The 21,139-nt window shown below is 36.9% G+C and overlaps 5 non-coding genes across 5 annotated transcripts; 2 read left to right on the top strand and 3 right to left on the bottom strand.

Annotated features, from left to right (window-relative positions):
* The first annotated feature begins 8,322 nt into the window (after window positions 1–8,322).
* On the top strand, window positions 8,323–8,404 carry Trnas-uga. Its single transcript has one exon. It is a non-coding gene; the product is annotated as a tRNA-Ser (tRNA).
* An 888-nt stretch (window positions 8,405–9,292) lies between these two features.
* Window positions 9,293–9,364, bottom strand: Trnad-guc. Its single transcript has one exon. It is a non-coding gene; the product is annotated as a tRNA-Asp (tRNA).
* Window positions 9,365–10,000: 636 nt separating this feature from the next.
* On the bottom strand, window positions 10,001–10,072 carry Trnad-guc. The gene has a single exon. It is a non-coding gene; the product is annotated as a tRNA-Asp (tRNA).
* A 1,245-nt stretch (window positions 10,073–11,317) lies between these two features.
* Window positions 11,318–11,399, top strand: Trnas-uga. Its single transcript has one exon. It is a non-coding gene; the product is annotated as a tRNA-Ser (tRNA).
* A 3,301-nt stretch (window positions 11,400–14,700) lies between these two features.
* Window positions 14,701–14,772, bottom strand: Trnad-guc. Its single transcript has one exon. It is a non-coding gene; the product is annotated as a tRNA-Asp (tRNA).
* Between the last annotated feature and the right edge of the window lie 6,367 nt (window positions 14,773–21,139).

Below are 21,139 nucleotides of genomic sequence, written 5' to 3'. Positions count from 1 at the left end.
TGTAAAGAGTGTTTAACATGTCTTTAAATATTCTGTGTAATCAAACATATTTAGTGCTATAAATATTTCTGCGTTTATCAATTCTCATACAGCTATGGTAATTAAGTTGTTAGGAATCAAAAATATTTCATGATTGTAATCCTATTAAAAGTGATAAAAAAAAAGATAAAAAAAACTTTAATTAACCAAAAATACAAATCCTCCCCGGCGGGGATACTGACCACTATACTACCGAGGACCACGAAAACTATTTGTAAAATAGCCCTTCCATCCTAGCTGTTTATCTGAGACCAGACGTAGGTCAGGTCATAGGGACGTAGATTATAGATATAGATATAGATATATTATAGAGAGAGAGAGAGAGAATATATATATATATATATATATATATATATATATATATATTAGAGAGAGAGAGATAAATACATACATACATGCATGCATATACATATGTAACACAGGTTGTACTTTTTATTTTGTGCAATACAAGTCTGTAATGTGGTTCTAAGACGTTTATTCAACACTTTTTGCCCCAATTGTGGATATGATGATTCGGACTATTTTAAAACCCTTATCTTTGGGACAAAGATATTTTAAGGTTAGCCTGGTGCAAAACTGTAAAAACACTGTGCAATAACTTCAAAAAAAACACTCAAGATCACCAATGACTTGTATTACAAACAGCAGCAGAATCAAGCAGTTTGGGTGTTTGAAATAAAATAAAGACACTTTTTTATCAAAAGCCAAGCTGGAACAACCAGTAAGAAGAAAGACACCTGCAGTTTGAGACACACTCAGCTTCCATCTCAGTAATGCAGAAACAATAGAAAGACAAGCTATTACAGCCAGACTGAGAATGAACTGAACTTTATTTACACTCAGGCCGTATTCTACGGCATATGAGGACATGTTTACATAGAACAATTAATACATTGTGACAAGATACATAAATACAAAAACACACAGAAAATCAGCCAGAGGATTTGAAAGTATCCATAACTAAGTTACAAAATATAGAAAGTTTTCTAAGGACACCAGCTTTTTTTTCAGTTAAATAATTTATAAAAGTTATATATATCTGGTTTTGATTGACAGAAAGCGGGTAAATAGCGATTTCTTTCATTCTTAAAAAACATGCATGTAAATATATAATGAAACTCATTTCCGATGTCGTAATTTTTACATAATGGACATATTCGATTATTTAGTGATACATTTTTTCCATTGTCAGTTTCAATAGGAAGATTATGATTTGAAAATCTGAATCGTAATAATGGACACCAGAGTTTTTTCTCTATAAGTGTGAGATATGTCTCAAATGCAACAGTATTTTTTAATAATTTATAATTTGAAGCTTTGGATGAGTTATTAACGTGGGTGTACCATGATTGTAAGTATTGATCAGTAAGCCTTGTGGAAATAGATCTTTTCAACAAGAAACAACTAGTAATACCATTGCACATTGGCTGAAGAAACAGAAGAATAAACAAGTTAAAACTTCAAGCTTGCATACTGAGTTTGAATTACATTTAAACTTGTATTTAGAATTAGATTATACCATTTGATGACAATAAAAGTGTTTAAAAACCTAATTTTGGTGTTTATAATATTTTATGAGAATAAAATGTTAAGACCTAACTGTTGTTTATAAAAACTATATACACATTCTGCTACATATATATATATATATATATATATATATATGGGAATAGAAAAACAAAATCCTTGTTTTGAATGCCCCATTTTCACCATTCACCCTTTTTACTATATTACCGGCTAACAATTGTGAAGCATTCAAGTCGATATGTTTCGGCCAACTATGTCCTTGCATGTATGTCATATGGGTGTAAATGCACGTACAATCCAAGGAAGGTATGTGTTATAGCATGGCCGGATTATCGCGGATATCTATTTCCGTGGTTTTGTAGTACTAAATCGTTAATCGTTTAAAGCATTCTTCATAGTACTGTCTTCAAACGACATCACCGGCCTCTGTGGCGTCGTGGTTAGACCATCGGTCTACTGGGTTCGGATCCCATTCGAGGCATGGGATTTTTAATCCAGATACGGACTCCAAACCGCGAGTGAGTGCTCCGCAAGGCTCAATGGGTAGGAGTAAACCACTGGCACCGACCAGTGATCCATAACTGGTTCAACAAAGGCCATGGTTTGTGCTATCCTGCCTGTGGGAAGCGTAAATAAAAGATCCCTTGCTGCCTGTAGTAAAAGAATGAATGAATGAATGTTTAACGACACCCCAGCACGACAAATACATCGGCTATTGGGGGGTCAAACTATGGTTAATGCAAAACTAAAGTGATGATCAACATCAATATAAAAATTAAACAGTTAAATAAAAACAGTGTAAAGGACCGTGTAAAGATAGAAATATCACAGATAGATATAATTAAAATTTAGAATAAAATTCAGTATTACGTAAACACTGCAATAAAAGTTCGATTCCATCACATTTCTTTGCCCAAATATATCTTTTCGAGTTGCTGACAACTGCTTACACTCCACCAAAATGTGTCGCACAGTTCGAAGACACTGGCAGTGCTCACACTGAGGTGGAGGATCTTTCTTCCAGATAAATGAATGGGTTAAGCAAGTGTGACCGATGCGGGCACCACGCAAGACTATTTCATCCTTCCTGCACTGTCTGTAGGAGGACTGCCACTCTTCCAAGACTGGCTTGGTGGCATGAAGCTTGTTCGCAACCGCACCGTCCCAATCATGTTGCCAAGTCGAAAAGATAAATTTGTTAATACTACATTTATAATCAGTTTACGGTACACCAACCCTGGCATGAGGCAAATCCAAAGCAGACTTGGCAGCTGAATCTGCCTTTTCATTACCCCTGATGCCAACATGGCTGGGTACCCAACAAAATACAATGTCTTTATTGTCACAGTACCACTTTACTTCTCTTTCGTGTGGTTCTTGTCCGAGGTATTGAACTAATTCTTCTTGCCATCTTTTGAAGCGTATTCCTTTCAGCTTTTCTCTTGCTTTTTCCTTTAATGTGTGCTGCATCTTTATGTCTGCCAGTTCCTTTATTACTTTCGAATGTCTGCAGAACGCAGCCCACATTTCTTCATCTTTGAAAATATCGAGTAGGCTTTTCCCATCTGCAAATTCGTCTGCCACCATTTTTGCTTTCTTGCAGCTTGCCCCACCTCCTTTTTCTGTTGTTCTTACTACCGCCTGTCCTATTCTCACAATGACATCTCCTTCTTTTCCACAGTATTTATCGTTATCTGTATCGCTTCCTCTGGCCGATTCTACATGTGCCCTGTTTGAAATCAAATTTTTAATTTGATTCATTCTCAATTTTCTTTTCAAATTAATGTACCCGTGTAGGTGCATTGTCCCATTTGCGCCTTTTTCTTTTCCTATTATGGCGAACTCACATGTATTTTCCGTCACCTTTTCCTTTATCTTTCTTACGTCTTCCTCCGAATAGTTATTTAAGGTGAAACACCATCTCTTTGCCGCGTGATTACCAGGTATTGCAACAACAACCTATATTTAGAGTGTGCCGGAGCAGGTCTGGTCTAGTATTACCCAGACCTGTGGCACATGGCACATGTGACGTCATATCCCCTTTAGTGCTATAAGTGCTATAAGTGCTGGCACATGTAGAGCATGACGTCATATATACTGTGACGTCGTTTAAATTACCTCATTATAGACTAATCCGTTAAACCGGATGGCACGTTTTAACAGGAAGCGGAAATCTAGTAATGCAGGAGGTGGTCGTACCAAAAGACGGAAATATAGTAGACCTAAACGACGGACCCGTCGTTTTAATAAGAAAAGAAGGAATTTCGCCTGTTAAAAAAGCAAGACATCGCGTAAAAGGTCTTATAATCGCCGCCGAAGGCGTGCGCGCGGTAATATCGCTTATATCACGCGTACCAAGGTATATCAAAACAGTGATACTTTTGTTTTTGATGCTACTCATCTTGCCTCAAATGCAAAAGTTATTAACCTTGGACTCGCTGGGAAGTGGTGGCCTACAGGCAATGAAGAAGTACTCAATGGTGTTCGTTGGGACCAGTATCAAGCCCGACAATTAGTAAAGGTTAATTTTTCTATTACCGATTGGCGTGTCTATATGGAAAGAGAAGTACGTAAGACTACTACAGAAACTTTCGTATCACCATCCCAATTAAGGGATGGTCCAGCTTCATATTACGTAAAGCTTGGAGACACGAAAGTGAGTCAGTAAAAATAATAAATTTGGATGCATTAGAATCCTTCTAAGGCTTTAATGACTGCCCAAACTTCAGTACTAAAGATCGATGCCGAGTCAGGCAGTCGCATGGAAATTATTGTGTCTGATGGAAAAACTGTAGCACAAGCCACAGAATTCCCATCCCGCGATCCATCTGTATACACAGGAATGTAATCACGGTACTTGTCTTGAATTTCCATGAAAAACTGTTTATAAATAACAGCATCTGTACGATCTTTGCTACAGGTCGTCCAGTATGAGTATCATTGAACGTCAGTTGCAGCTTTGTTTGAATAAACTTCAACAATGGGCAACTGACAATGGATTTCGATTCTCAAAGTCAAAAACAGTCTGTATGCATATCTGCCAGAAAAGAGGTCACCATTGAGATCCACAGCTGTTTCTGGACAAAACTTCGGTTCCAGTTGTGGAGGAGACCAAATTTCTGGGGGTTATTTTTGACAGGAGGCTATCTTTTGTTCCTCATTTACAGTATGTAAAAAAGAAGGGCTTAAAGGCCCTCAATATCTTAAAGGTTATTGGTAAGACTGAATGGGGAGCAGATCGAAAGGTTATGCTCCGACTTTATAGATCTTTAGTTCGGTCTAAACTTGATTATAGGTGCATTGTGTATGGGTCAGCACGTAAGTCTTACTTGCAAATGCTAGATCCTATACACAACCAGGGACTTAGGCTTTGTCTTGGTGCTTTCAAAACATCTCCTGTGGAGAGCTTGTACGTCGATGCACACGAACCTAGTTTGGGTGCTAGACGTGCAAAGCTTTCTCTGCAGTATGCTACAAAGATTAAATCAATGCCAAAACATCCTGCACACAATGCGGTGTTTAATAATAAATATATGAAGTTATTTGATGCGAAACCGAATGCGATTCGAACATTTGGTCTTCGCATTAAGCAGTTTTTATCAGTTTCCAACATTGATTTAACAGACATTTTGGAAACGCCTTCATATTTTATTTTGCCACCTTGGTGTATCAAACCACCAAAAATTGTATTCGATCTTGTGCATCTAAAAAAAGATCGCACAGATGCAGTTATTTATAAACAACATTTCATGGAAATCCAAGAGCGGTACTGTGATTACATTCCTGTTTACACAGATGGATCAGGGGATGGGAATTCTGTGTCTTGCGCTACAGTGTTTCCATTAGACACAATAATTTCCACCCCTGCGCGTGCTGTAACCTCACCGTGGTGCAGGGGTGTAACATTCTCTTTGAGAATGGCCAATACAGCACAAATTGAAGTTTAGAGTAAAATTCGGTGTCCGTAAAATTCTGTGATATTTGTATTTGTATTTTTGCACAGTTCTTTACACTGTTTTTGTTTAAACCTTGAATTTTTATATTGATGTTAATTATCACTTTATTTATTTGCATTACCATAGTTTGACACCCAATAGCCGATGTATTTTTCGTGCTGGGGTGTCGTTAAACATTCATTCATTCATTCAATAATTTCCATGAGATTGCCCGATTCAGCATCAATCTTTACTGCTGAAATTTGGGCAATCATTAAAGCCCTGGAACAGATTAAGGATTCATATGGATCCAAGTATATTATTTTTACAGACTCACTTTCGTGTCTTCAAGCTCTACAGTACATGAAATTGGAGCACCCCTTAGTTGGGATGGTGATACGAAAGTGTGTCTTTTTATCAATTGCCAATAAAGATGTTATACTGTGTTGGGTACCTAGCCATGTTGGCATTAGGGTTAACGAAAAGGCAGATGTTGCTGCCAAGTCTGCTTTGAACTTGCCCCGTGTCCATGTTGGTGTCCCCTACAGTGATTTTAAATTTCATATTAACCAATATATCTTTTCGACTTGGCAAGATGATTGGGACGGTGCGGTTGCGAATAAGCTTCATTCTGTCAAGGCAGTCCTGGGAGAGTGGCAGTCATCCTACAGGCGATGCAGGAAGGATGAAGTAGTCTTATGCCGTGCCCGCATCGGCCATACATATTTGACGCATTCATTTATTTTAAAGAAGGACCCTCCTCCTCAGTGTGAACACTGTCAGGGTACACTGACTGTGCGGCACATTTTGTTGGAGTGTGATCATCTCAAGCCGACAAGAAATGATATATTTGGCAACAGAAATGTTTTGGAATCGTTTAAATTCCATCCAATGTTAATTGTAAAGTTTTTAAAACACTTTGACTTCTATACAAAATTTTAAGATATACTTAACTTGATTTTATATATTGTATTATACTCCCCCCCCCCCCCCCCCAGCTCCTTACACTGTGGTTTTACATGAGTCTATACAAATATGTTCATATACTTACCATTTGTGACACCCAATAGCCGATGTGTATTTTTGTGCTGGGGTGTCGTTAAACAAACATTCAATCAATCAATCAATCTGTACGATCTTTCTTCAGATGCGCCAGATCAAACACAATTTTAGGTGGTGTAATACACCAGGGTGGTAAAACAAAATATGAAGGAGTTTCCAAAGTGTCTGATAAATGAATGTTGGAAAGCGACAAAAATCGCTTAATGCGAAGAACAAATGTACGAATAGCATTTAGCCTTGCATCAAACAACTTCATATATTTGTTATCAAACACCGCATCATGTGTTGGATGTGTTGGTAACGATTTAATCTTGGCAGTATACTGCAGAGAAAGCTTGGCACGTCTAACACCCAAACAAGGTTCGTGTGCGTCATCGTACAAGCTCTCTACAGGAGATGTTCTAAATGCACCAAGACAAAGCCTAAGTCCCTAATTGTGTATCGGATCTAGCATCTGCAAGTAAGACTTGCGTGCCGACCCATACACAATGCATCCATAATCAAGTTTTGATCTAATTAGAGATCTATACAGACGGAGCATAACCTTGCGGTCTGCTCGCCATTCCGTATTACCAATAACTTATTGAGAGCTTTCAAGCCCTTCTTTTTAACATATTTAAGATGGGGCACAAAAGATAGCTTCTTGTCAAATATAACCCCCAGAAATTTAGTCTCCTCCACAACTGGAATTGGATTTTTGTCCAGAAACAACTGTGGATCTAAGTGGAGACCTCTTTTCTGGCAGATGTGCATACAAACCGTTTTTGTCTTTGAGAATCTAAAGCCATTGTCAGTTGCCCATTGATGAAGTTTATTCAAACAAAGCTGCAACTTACGTTCAATGATACTCATATTGGACGATCTATAGCAAATCTGAAAATCATCGACATATAACGAGCACACAACACCAGGTGTTAAACACTGGGTGATGCTGTTAATTTTCACAGAAAATAAAGTTACAGGCAGGATACTACCTTGAGGTACACCCATTTCCTGTGGATGAATGTCGGACACAGTCGACCCCACCCGGACTTTAAAAGATCTATCTCTTAAAAATTGAGATATAAAAACAGGAAGGCGACCTCTAAGGCCCATGCCATGGAGATCGTTTAAAATCCCATACTTCCACGTGGTATCGTAAGCTTTCTCCAAATCAAAAACCACTGAAACCAAGTGCTGATTATGGATGAAAGCTTCCCTACAAAACGTTTCAAATCTAACAATATGATCAACCGTGCTACGTCTAGATCTGAACCCACATTGCACGTTAGTAAGCAATTTGTGAGATTCAAGATACCAGACAAGTCTACGATTGATCATGCGTTCCATGGTTTTACAAATGCAGCTTGTCAAAGCGATAGGGCGATAACTAGTAGGATTAGTTGGATCCTTACCAAGCTTGGGAATAGGAATAATAATTGCTTTCCTCCAATCTGTCGTAAAAGACTAGCCTATGTGGCGACAGCGGGTTTCCTCTAAAAAAAACCTGTCAGAATGACCATATGTTTGACGTCCAATAGCCGATGATAAAATAAAAAATCAATGTGCTCTTGTGGCGTCGTTAAATAAAACAAACTTCTTCTTCAAACGACATTTTAGGATTCACCGTAACAAAAGATAATCAAGGCAAAAATGAACCACATGAAAGTAGATACTCAGAATAGTTTTGATGCTTTCACAATGAATCGCTTTTTCGGATTTTCCTTCTGTCTAATTTTGTATTTTAACCGAATGTTTGTTTTCAAAGCTTGATAAACAAGCTGTGATGGCCGAGTGGTTAAGGCGTTGGACTTGAAATCCAATGGGATCTTCCCGCGTAGGTTCGAACCCTACTCACAGCGTATTTTATATTTACTATTTTGCTTGCAGTCATTTCAGGTAATTACACGTATATCTAACCCTTTATCTAACTTTAATCCTTTTTCGTCACATTTAATATTACATATGTTTTTGGTTTTGTTTGCTTTTGCATTGGGGGTTTTTCAATCCCATTGTGTTCTACCTGTCAAGCAACTGGCATATTTTATTACTTAACATAAACAAATTGTTACAGGAGAATCATACAAAATCCTCTATACAAGCCCCAAAACGCAAAAACTTAAACACGTGGATCCATGTATATTTATTATATCATAACAATGCCAAAATACTTGTGGTCCGGAAATCACTGAGAACAACCCGTCACGACAAAAACAGGTTCAGGACAAATCAATGAATCAGTCAAACAGCTGCTAACATAAACATGACAAAAGCAAAAGCTCCCAGTACAAAAGCAGACAAGCTTGGGTACCCAGGAAAGACCATAAAAGAACATATACCTAAGGTAATTCAGGTATTATGAATAATAAAAAAAATATTTCATTTCTATCAAAGTATTCTGAATTATTCTATATTTTAATTATATCTATCTGTGATATTTGTATTTTTACACAGTCCTTTACACTGTGTTTTTATTTACCTGTTGAATTTTTATATTGATGTTGATCATCACTTTAGTTTTTCCATTTACCATAGCTTGACTCTAAATAGCCGATGTATTTTTCGTGCTGGGGTGTCGTTAAACATTCATTCATTCATTCTATCTATCAAAGTGATCGCAAACATTCAAATATTGAGACCAAATATTATTAAATATCATTTATGCCTTAACAAAAAGAAGTACAGATATATCGAAAGTAAAACACGCATATGATGAAAAGAATAAAACTTGATCAACAAAAATGTTTATCCTCCCCGGCGGGGAATTGAACCCCGGTCTCCCGCGTGACAGGCGGGGATACTGACCACTATACTACCGAGGACCACGTAAATTATTTGTAAAATAGCCCTTCCATCATAGCTGTTTATCTGAGACGAGACGTAGATATTTTATGTACAAATATTTTGATATTGTATCAATGCTATTTGAGAATAAAAAAGACAAACCTTTTGAATGTCCCATTTTCACCACTCACCATCACCACTCGGCCAACTATATCTTGGCATTACCAGCTCCAACAAGCAAAACCTTAAACACGTGGATGCATGTATGTTTATTGTATAATAACAATCCCAAAATACTAGTGGTCCGGAAATCACCGAGAACAAAACGGCACGGTACAAAAACGTCCATGGACAAATCAATTAATCAGTCAAACAGATGCTAATATAAACACGACAAAAGCAAAAGCACCCAATACAAAAACAGACAAACTTGGGTAGGTCTACCCAGACGAGAAGATAAAACAAACATACAGCTACAATAATTAAGGTGTTAGGAATCACAAAACAAATATTTCATGTTTATAAATCTATGAAAGTAATGGCAAACATTAAAATATTGAGACTAAATGTGATTAATTATCATTTATGCCATAACAAAAGAAGTACAGACATAACGAAAGTAAAACACGCATATGATGAAAAGAATGGAACATTATTCAGCAAAATTATTTATCCTCCCCGGCGGGGAATTGAACCCCGGTCTCCCGCGTGACAGGCGGGGATACTGACCACTATACTACCGAGGATCACGTAAATTATTTGTAAAATAGCCCTTCCATCATAGCTGTTTATTTGAGACAAGACGTAGATATTCTATATTTATATCTATATATATATATATACACACACACACACATACATACATATGTAACACAGGTTGTACTTTTGATCTTGTGCAATACAACAAGTCTGTGATGTGGTTCTAAGACGTTTATTCAACACTGTTTGCTCCAATCGTGGATATGATGATCCGAACTATTTTAACACCCTTATCTTTGGGACAAAGGTTAGCCTGGTGCAAAACTGTGAAAACACTGTGCAATAACTTCCAAAAAAACCCACTCAAGATCACCAATGACTCGTATCACATACAGCAGCAGAATCAAGCAGTTTGTGTGTTTGAAATAAAATAAAATATATATATATGAGAATAGAAAAAACAAAATCCTTGTTTTGAATGCCCCATTTTCATCATTCACCCTCTTTACTATATTACCGGCTAACAATTGTGGAGCATTCAAGTCGATATGTTTCGGCCATCTGTCCCGGACCACTCCTGCTGGCTATCCAGAGGATGGGCCCGTGACAGACATGCTTGAAACCTTAGTGGTATATGAGCATGTAAATAAATATTGGAATGGAATGTTTCGGCCAACTATGTCCTTGCATTTATGTCACATGACCCCTGCGTGTGCTGTACCGTGGCGCAGGGGTGTAAAATTCTCTTTGAGAATGGCCAAAACAGCACAAATTGAATTTTTTAGTAAAAGTCAGTGTCTATCTGTGATGTTTGTATTTTTGTACAGTTCTTTACATTGTTTTTGTTGAAATCTTGAATTTTTATATTGATGTTGATCATCATCGTATTTGTTTGCATTACCATAGTTTGACACCCAGTGGCCGATGTATTTTTCGTGCTGGGGTGTCGTTAAACATTCATTCATTTATTTTATGTAACATGAGTGCAAATCCACGTACAATCCAAGGAAGGTATGTGTTATAGCATGGCCGGATTATCGCGGATATCTATTTCCGTGGTTTTGTAGTTTTAAATCGTGAATCTTTTAAAACATTCTTTATAGTACTATCTTCAAACGACAACATTTTACGATCCACCGTAACAAAAGAAAATCAAGGCAAGAATAAACTCCAAATGAAAGAAGATACTCAGAATAGTTTTGATGCTTTCATAAATGAATCGCTTTTTCGGATTTTCCTTGTCGAATTTTGTATTTTAACCAATTGTCGGTTTTTCTGAATTCCATACAGAAGCTGTGATGGCCGAGTGGTTAAGGCGTTGGACTTGAAATCCAATGGGATCTTCCCGCGTAGGTTCGAACCCTACTCACAGCGTATTTTTTTATTACTATTTTGCTTGCAGTCATTTCAGGTAATTAAACGTATATCTAACTTGAATCCTTTTTCGTCACATTTAATATTACACATGTTTTTGGTTTTGTTTCCTTTTGCATTGGGTTTTTTCAATCCCATTGTGTTCTACCTGTCAAGCAACTGGCATATTTTATTACTTAAAATAAACAAATTGTTACAGGAGAATCATACAAAATCCTCTATACAAGCTCCCAAAAAGCAAAACCTTAAACACATGGATGCATGTATATTTATTATATAATAACAATCCCAAAATACTTGTAGTCCGGAAATCACCGAGAGCAAAACGTCACGACAAAAAACGTTCAGGGACAAATCAATTAATCAGTTAAACAGCTGCTAACATAAACATGACAAAAGCTCCCAATACAAAAACCGACAAGCTTGGGTAGCCAGCCGAGAAGATAAAAGAGAATATAGCTACGGTAATTCAGGTGTTAGGAATAAAAAATATTTCATGATCATTAATCTATCAAAGTGATCGCAAACATTAAAATATTGATACCAAATAATATTAAATATCATTTATGCCGTAACAAAAACAAGTACAGATATAACGAAAGTAAAATACATATATAATGAAAAGAATAAAACTTGTTCAACAAAAAATATTTATCCTCCCCGGCGGGGAATTGAACCCCGGTCTCCCGCGTGACAGGCGGGGATACTTTTTTTTTTTTTTATCTTTTTATTTACAATATCAACATAATACATAAATAAATACAATATGTATATAATAAAAAATAAATAAAAACACACACACACACAAACAACCACTCACTGACTCACACCAAGCACACTTGTATAATTATTTAAAACTTTATAGATTTCTTATAAAATCTTGAGGAATATTGACTGCTAATACTACATATTAAGAGGATATTTAAAGATTTATACATCATTATTCAAGTCAAGGAACCTATTATCCTTAATATATTTGTTAGTAAAAACAGGAAGTTTATTTTGAAAACGATATTTATTAAGAAGTAATTCAAAGAACTGACGCACGTAGTGCTTAAACAATCTAACAATATTGATATTTGACCCTCTTGATTCAGCTATTACACGTCTTTTAAAAAACTGATATTCTATAAATTGACAAGATAATGTTTAGGAAATCATATGGACAATTTTGTATTCGAACATAACAACCAAATAGTAATAATATTTTTAGCTGTTGTAAAGAAAAACCTGTTTTCTGAAATATTACAATACATATTTCATGAAAGATTGATATTAAGTCATACAATTCATCACAATATAAAAACAAATGACACAAATCTTCATCATCTTTCATGCAAACTGGACACTGACTGGACAAAACTTTACCATATTTATACAATTTACAATATGTAAAAAAAAATATGATGCGCTATTTTAAAATCCAAATAAATGAATTCGGGAGATTTATCACAATAATGAATGGATTTCCAAATTGGCTTCCATGATACATTAAAACTTAAATCCTTCCATTTTTCTAAACATGTAGGTAATTTGAAATTTTGAGCACTTGAAAAAGAATATATTAATTTAACAGTGAATTTACTTGAATTTATTATTTCATTATTGTAAATCAAAAATAAATCTTTTACTAAAGAAACATTTTTATTCTCACTATTAATAACTGTTTTCCATTCACCTGGAAGTGAGTTTAAGATAACATTATAAGCAGAAGAAATATTGGCTTTAGTTACATCAGGACATTTTTTCTGAATAATTTCTACAACAGCAGAAACAGGGAAAAAACCTGGTATAACTTCATAAACAATATCAGCCACAGTGACTATATCACTTTCAATAAAAGAACTAAATAGTAACAATTTATCTTTATACTTAATATAAGGATTATCAAAAAGTGGCTGAGATAATATTTCACCTAAATCCATAGCAAAATGACTTTCACCTTTAGTGACTATGCTGACAACACCTCAGCATAAAAAGGATTAATAGCTACTAGAGAATGTTCATTAAAAACTATACTGAGAATGTTATAAGATAAATTCATATTCATATATTTTTTAAGAAATTCAGACATTGTATGTTTCCAAACAGCTTTAAAATCATGATCAAAATATTTTTTCAGCATCTTAACACGAAAAGCAACCTTTTTAAAAGAAACATCTTGTATATTTAATCCACCCAAAATTGTATTCCCAATAATTGTAGAATATTTTATTAATGGTATTTTACCGTTCCACATAAACTTACAAAACAAAGTCTGAATTTATTTTTCTACCCATTTAGGAACATGAATAGTACTTATCATATACCACAATCTAGAAGATAAAATAGTTTTCCACACCGTAGCTTTTCCATTTAAAGTAAGCTTTCTTTTACCCCAAAGACTAATTAAAGCATTTAATTTATCTATTTTATTTTTCCAATTCAATCTTTCACATAATTTCTTGTTTGGGCCTAAATATATACCAAGAATTTTAAAACAATCTTTATTAATAGACACAGGAATATTAAAAGATAAATCCTTAGACGTAGCCTTGCCAATACAGAGTACTTCTGACTTATCAGTATTGACCTTTGCACCAGTAGCAAGACAAAAAATATTAACAGTGTTAAAAACAGCCTCAACAGACTGTGTCTCTCTAACTGTAATAGTAGTATCATCAGCATGCTGAAATAATAAAGAATTAAATTCATTTGCTATTCTAATTCCATCATTACTATGTCTATTCTTAATTAAACTATTTAAAGGTTCTGCTATAATAACGTAAAGCATCATAGAAATTGGACACCCTTGCCCTAACTCCTCTAGTTATAGAAAAGAAAGATGTTAAATGTCCATTAATTTTTACACAACTTTTTATATCATTATTAAGTACTTTAATCCATGGTATAAATTTATTTCCAAAATTAAATTTATTTAAAACTTTTACTATAAAGCTGTGTGAAACTCTATCAAAAGCTTTTTCTTGGTCAATTTTAACAATAAAACCTTCATCCTTATTTAACTCAACTAAATCTATAACATCTCGCACCGACATAATATTATCTGCAATATCCCTTCCTGGAACACAACAAGTTTGTTCAGGGGAAATAATCGATGACATAACTTGTTTCAGTCGATTAGCTAAAACTCTTGAAATAATTTTATAATCAACATTCAAAAGACTTATTGGTCTAAAAATTTTAAGATCTGTTTTATCTCCTTTTTTCTTATAAAAAAGACTAATTACTCCCTTTTTCATACTTCTTGATAACTGTTCTTCATTTTCAATCGACATCACAACTTTATGAAATATTTATCCTCCCCGGCGGGGAATTGAACCCCGGTCTCCCGCGTGACAGGCGGGGATACTGACCACTATACTACCGAGGACCACGTAATCTATTTGTAAAATAAACCTTCCATCATAGTTGTTTATCTGAGACAAGATGTAGATATTTTATATTTATACAAATATTTTGATAATGTATCAATGCTATTTGGGAATAGAAAAATCGTTTTGAATGTCCCATTTTCACCAGTCACCGCCTTTACTTTATTACCCGCCAAAAATGCTGAACCAGCGAAGTCAATATATTTCAGCCAACTATATCCTTGCATTTATGTCACATGACTAGGGTGAAATACACGTCCTGTCCAAGGAAGGTATGTGTCACAGCATGACTGGATATCTATTCCCGTTGTTTTGTAGTTCTAAACTGTTAATCTTTTTATACATTCTTCATAGTACTGTCTTCAAACGACAATATTTTAGGATCCACCGTAACAAAAGAAAATCAAGGCAAGAATAAACCCCAAACGAAAGCAGATACTCAGAATACTTTTGATGCTTTCATAATGAATCGCTTATTCCTTTAAACTTTTAACGAAATGTCGGTTTTCTGAGTTCCATACACAAGCTGTGATGGCCGAGTGGTTAAGGCGTTGGAGGTGAGATTAGGTGGTTTGATGAAAGTGACAGTGAAAATGATGTAATGAATGAAGACGTGCCTGAAAGCCAAGTGAAATTTGAAAAGGCTACGCAGGAAAAACATATTGCTGATTTTAAAGGTAAAACACCAGTTTCGAACTTGGACAAGCAGCACAACAAGATTGATTGAGTGGCAGTAGTGACAACAAGGACGCTGATACTACAGCAAAAGAAATTGACAATTCTCAACAAAGAAAGTCGTTGCTTCGGTCACGGTTGGTCAAGCTCCCTGCAGATGAGTCAATTTGGAGTATTGTGTCAACAAGAAAACAAAAGAGACAAGCCGCGCGTGCAAAAGGTGTGTAAGAGAGTTTGAAAGAGAGACGAATGAGTGATTGTGCGAGTGTGGATAAGAATTAACAATGGCTTATTTAATGTACTTATTTCTCGTTACACCCCTGCGCGTGCTGTAACCTCACCGTGGTGCAGGGGTGTAACATTCTCTTCGAGAATGGCCAATACAGCACAAATTGAAGTTTAGAATAAAAGTCAGTATCTGTCTGATATTTGTATTTTTGCACAGTTCTTTACACTGTTTTTATTTATATCTTGAATTTTTCTATTGATGTTGATCTTCACCTTATATGTTTCCATTATCATAGTTTGACACCCAATAGCCGATGTATTTTTCGTGCTGGGGTGTCGTTAAACATTCATTCATTCATTCATTCATTCATTCTCGTTACAATGCTGTTATTGTCTTTAAATGTAAACGGATTGAGGGATGTTTTTAAATTAAATTCAGTGTTTGCAGCTATTAAAAGTAGACATGGTAATATTATTTTTCTACAGCAAACGTTTTCGGATGATAATTTTATTGAAATGTATAAACACTTATGGAATGGGAAAATATTTTATAATAACTGTCCTTATAAAAATAGAAGGGGTATGGCAATACTGATATCGTTAGAATGTCCATATGATTTTACTTTTAATAGTTGTGACACTAAAGGCAGAATTTTAAAAATTAATGTAAGCATTGATAATGATATATATAGTTTTATTAATGTGTATGCGCCAAATAATATTGATGAAAAAGTTAGTTTTTTTCAAAGTATTAAGTAATTTTATAGATTCAAAAAATACTATAATAGCTGGAGACTTTAATGACATATTTGATCCTTCTTTAGATCTTGGAATTAATAATACGACTTTTAGTTTGAAAAGTAGTACTGTATTACAATCTATTCTTTGTGATTTTAACCTAGTACATATTTGGCGTTATAGAAATCCTGGAAAGAGAGTTTAGTAGGACACAAATTGTCCTAAAACAATCTAGGATAGATTTCATTTTACTTTCTAGAAATATTTTACATTTTGTTGTCAATTCATATATATCTTACACCACCTTTAGTGATCATAATTTTGTGTCGCTTAAGCTTGATTTTTGTCGTGTCGAGAGGGGTCAAGGTATTTGGATTTTCAATAATGAGTTATTGAATGATGAACTTTTTTGTAATGCGATTTCTGATGTTATAGATAATGCTTGTAACTGTCCTTTGTTTCAGACAGAGCCTCTTGTATGGTGGGATAATTAAAAATTTCAAATGAAAAAAATGTGCAACATATTTTGCTATAAATATACGTAAATTAGAAAATGAAAAATATTATTTTATTCAAAATGCTTTAAAACGGGAATATTCTAAATTAGCTTCAAATAAAAAACATGATTTAACATATTTACACATTTTACAAGAGGATTTAAAGTTAATAGAACAATCTAAATGTAATGGTGCTATTTTAAGATCTAAAGTGCAGTGGAATTTTGAGTCTGATAAAAATACAACGTTTTTTCTTTATTTAGAGAAATCAAAACAAGAATCAAATTCAATTAAAGAACTTAATACAATTAATGGATTATCTAGGAAAACAGAAGACATACTTGCATGTGCACATGACTTTTATTCTAAATTATATACCAAAGAAGATATAGATGTAGTTAAAGAAGAAGTTTTAAATTTAATTTCGAATAGAATAACTGAATTTGAAAGTGAAACTTGTAATAATGATATATCGATTGAAGAATTAACAAAAGCATTGAAAGGTATGAATAGGAATAAATCACCAGGTATGGATGGCCTTACTGTTGAGTTTTATCTTACATTTTGGGAGAAATTAAAATCTTTATTTCATAAAATTGTTATGTTAATTAAAAATGAAGAACATTTATCACTTAGTATGAAAAAAGGAATTATCAGTCTTTTTTATAAGAAAAAAGGGGATAAAACTAATCTTAAAAACTTTAGGCCAATAAGTCTTTTAAATGTTGATTATAAAATTATATCTAAAGTTCTTGCAAATCGTTTAAAATTAGCTATGTCATCTATTATTTCTCCTGAACAAACGTGTTGCGTTCCGGGTAGTGTTAAAATGAATGGTCATTTAACGCCTTTCTTTCCTGTTACTAGAGGTGTTAGACAGGAATGTCCGATTTCGATGATGCTCTATGTAATTGTTGCTGAACCTTTAAATAGCTTGTTAAAAAGTCAACAACAAATTAATGGAATAAAATTAAACAATGAATGTATTTCTTTATTATTTCAGCATGCTGATGATACTACTATCACTGTACAAGATGCTCAGTCTGTTGAGGTGGTTTTTCACACTGTCAATTAGTTTTGTCTTGCTACGGGTGCAAAAGTAAATATTGAGAAATCACAAGTACTTTGTCTTGGTAAAGCCGCCGAAAAGGATTTGTCTTATAACCTCCACTGCAGGATTATCTCCCCTTGCAGGATGTGTAACCTACACCCGTGGATGGGTAGACCGTATATCCTCGTTATCGATTCAAAGTCCGGAATGACTGAATCGAAAAAGACCTCCCTCGGGGCGGGTGGGAGGTAACGGTTGTTGTGCTAGTACTAGGTAAGTATGAATAATAATGAAAATTAGAAACAAATTTTCTAATAGTCTTATTCAACTTACCGTACTAGCACAACAACAATGCTATAACAGACGTGATATAACACCGTTAAAGCACGAGAATTTAACATTAAAGGGAGGAGGTGAGAAAACAAGGACTTACCCATTCAACCAGTAGTGTTCGTCTCAAGTAATGATACAGTGAAAAAGCAACCCATTTCATACGAGGTATAAAATGTCAAAGTGACTTTTAAATTGAAGAACTACAACCCCAATTAAAAGTAAACCAAGTTAACAAGGTGAGGAAACCCGCACACCAAGTAATGGTAAAAGACACTCGACTGCCCCAGATAGTCAACCATCCCCCCCCCCCCCCCGCCACCCTCCACTCTCCAAACAGGTGGAGAACTATCTCCCAGAAAGACTGCCGCTAGCGACCGGACGAAATAAGGGTCGCCCCCTACTCGTGGCCCTGCGCACCGAAATGACTTGCTGCCCTGCAATGACTGATTGAATCCGCCGAGTTCCGTCCGGACCAACAGCCATATCAAGGAAATAAAACCGGTCAAACGTGTGTCGACCTTTCCAAAACCCCGCACTTATGACCTTGAAAATGTCCAAAGAATCATGGAAATTAAGGGAAGCAGAAATCGCCCGAATCTCATGAGGTCGAACGGAGAAATTCCGCAGAACATGATCACCCGCCTTCTCATATGCCAGTTTGATGGTTGCAGCAATCCATCTCGACAAAGCATTCTTCGTAATGTCTCCTGGTCGCCCCCACTGCTTCCATCTCCAACAGGTGTGCACCGAACCCCTCGAGGGAAGCATCGGTAAACAGGACCAACTCTGGAGAAAGTGGGTGTAAAGGAATGGCCTGGGACATACACTTGTCCACTAGACACTCTTGGATCGGAAGAATGAACCAAGTCCCAAATGGTATCACCAAATCCCAGCTGAGACCATCCCACACTCGGACAAATGCCATTGAAGCGGTCTCTTGAACCGTCTGAACCGCACATTCAGCGCCGCCAGCGATTCGAGATGGCCTATCAACACATGGAGCGTGCGCACCGACGCACTTTGCTCCACCAGAAGACGTTGCGCCAACGTCGTGAAATTGTGAAGTCGCGAATCCGTCGGAAGGACACCTCCACAAGGTTGAAAACCACCCCGAGATAAGTGAAAACCTGCGTTGGCACTAATTCCGACTTGACCCAATTGGGAATAAACCCCAATCGGAGAATCATGTCGATCACGAACTCCACGCCCACGAGACGTGACGCCGCTGGAATTAACTAATCATCAAGGTAATTGTGCATCCGTATACCCAACAGATGTACACGCCCCACCACTGCCTTTACTACCCGAGTAAAGACGTGAGGGCTTGTGGCCAATCCGAACGGTAGAAATTGAAACTGCCGTCGTAGAGGAACCGTAAGTACTTCCGAAAATCACGATGGATTGGAACATGCAGGTAAGCGTCCTTCAAATCGACGGACGCCGCCCATTCCCCCACCTGAAGCAAAGCGCGAACAGACTGAACCGTCTCCATCTTCATAGATGGAATAACGACGTAGGAATTCAGCGGCTTCAGGTTTAGAATTGGTCGCCACTCGCCATTCTTCTTCTGGGCGAAGAACAGATGGGAATAAAATCCCGGAGTGCCCAAATCTACCTCCTGGATGGCTTTCTTGTCGAGAAACTCGACAACCATCTTCTCCACCAGTACTCGTTTGTCGACAGACGGTACTGCAGGTAACCGAGGGGAGGTCGTCAGTGGAGGGGGTGATGAAAACGGAATTCTGTATCCGTTGCGGACAACCGACAAAACCCATGGGTCCAGATCTGGCAGTTCGCACCAACTTTGAACAAAATGGCGCAATCTGCCCCCCACAAGAAGATCTGCTAACGGAACGTCTGTAAGCAGATGTCAGTTGTCCACGCATCCTCATCCCGACTGCTTCCCACCCCTGGGCGCCTTGCCCCGAGCGGAACCACGAAAACGTGCCGGCTTCCCCCGAAAACGTCCCTGTTTCGATGAACCACGGGCATTACCCGACTGCACGCCCGACTCAGACACCACAGGGATTTCTTAACAGGTGGAGGCTTAAAAGTAGACGCCGCGTGGCGCTTACGAGCAGTTCGGGACTAAGCAGCAGGGACGAATTTCGCCGCTTCTTGGTCCATGACCAAGTTCAAATTGGTCCCAAAAAGTAAGGTTTCCCTTACTGAGCGACTACGAAAGTAGGTTTTAACCATACCCGTCGCTCTCAGTCCCGCCAGGTAGTGATCCCGACGCAGAAGTAGACTGTTGGCAAAAACACGCCCAGAAAGCTGAGCGGCGTGATGGGAGGCTTTAGAAGCCGCCAACAAACAACCCTTAGCCATCGGCGGAAGACCCGTGACTGCTTTATCTAACCCAAATATGAACGTACCTAAATGGTTATTGACTTGAAAAAGAAGTTTAGATAACCTCTCCAAAGTCTCTAAATCCGTGAGTGGCACACTGACATTAGGAGATGGGTGGCAGTCTGCCTTCACAATAGCGGAAACGACCGCTGGATGTGAAAGGAAGGAAGCTCCCAATGTCTTATACGAAGACGTGGACAAAACCGTCGCCGCAGACAACAGTTTCCCAGTAGCTAACACTGCCGGAAACTCTTCCAACACCGCCCCAAAAATACGATCGCTACCCGCAATCAAAGCATCAATCTCCGCAAGAGATTCATGCGCCTCGTGCGCTAACGGCAAGCCGAAATCCTGCCGCGGAGCGTCCGTCGCTAAAGGCCGGTTTCCAAACGAAACACCCTTGTAAGACTGAACAGCCTCCTCCGACGGAATTGTATCCGCGCACACCAGTCGGACCTGTTCCCGTACAAAACCAAGAACCACCTGGTAATCATA

This window comes from Gigantopelta aegis, chromosome 1 (genome assembly GCF_016097555.1).
Source record: "Gigantopelta aegis isolate Gae_Host chromosome 1, Gae_host_genome, whole genome shotgun sequence".
NCBI classification, from domain to species: Eukaryota; Metazoa; Mollusca; class Gastropoda; order Neomphalida; family Peltospiridae; genus Gigantopelta; species Gigantopelta aegis.
This window is presented reverse-complemented; position numbering and strand designations above follow the sequence as displayed.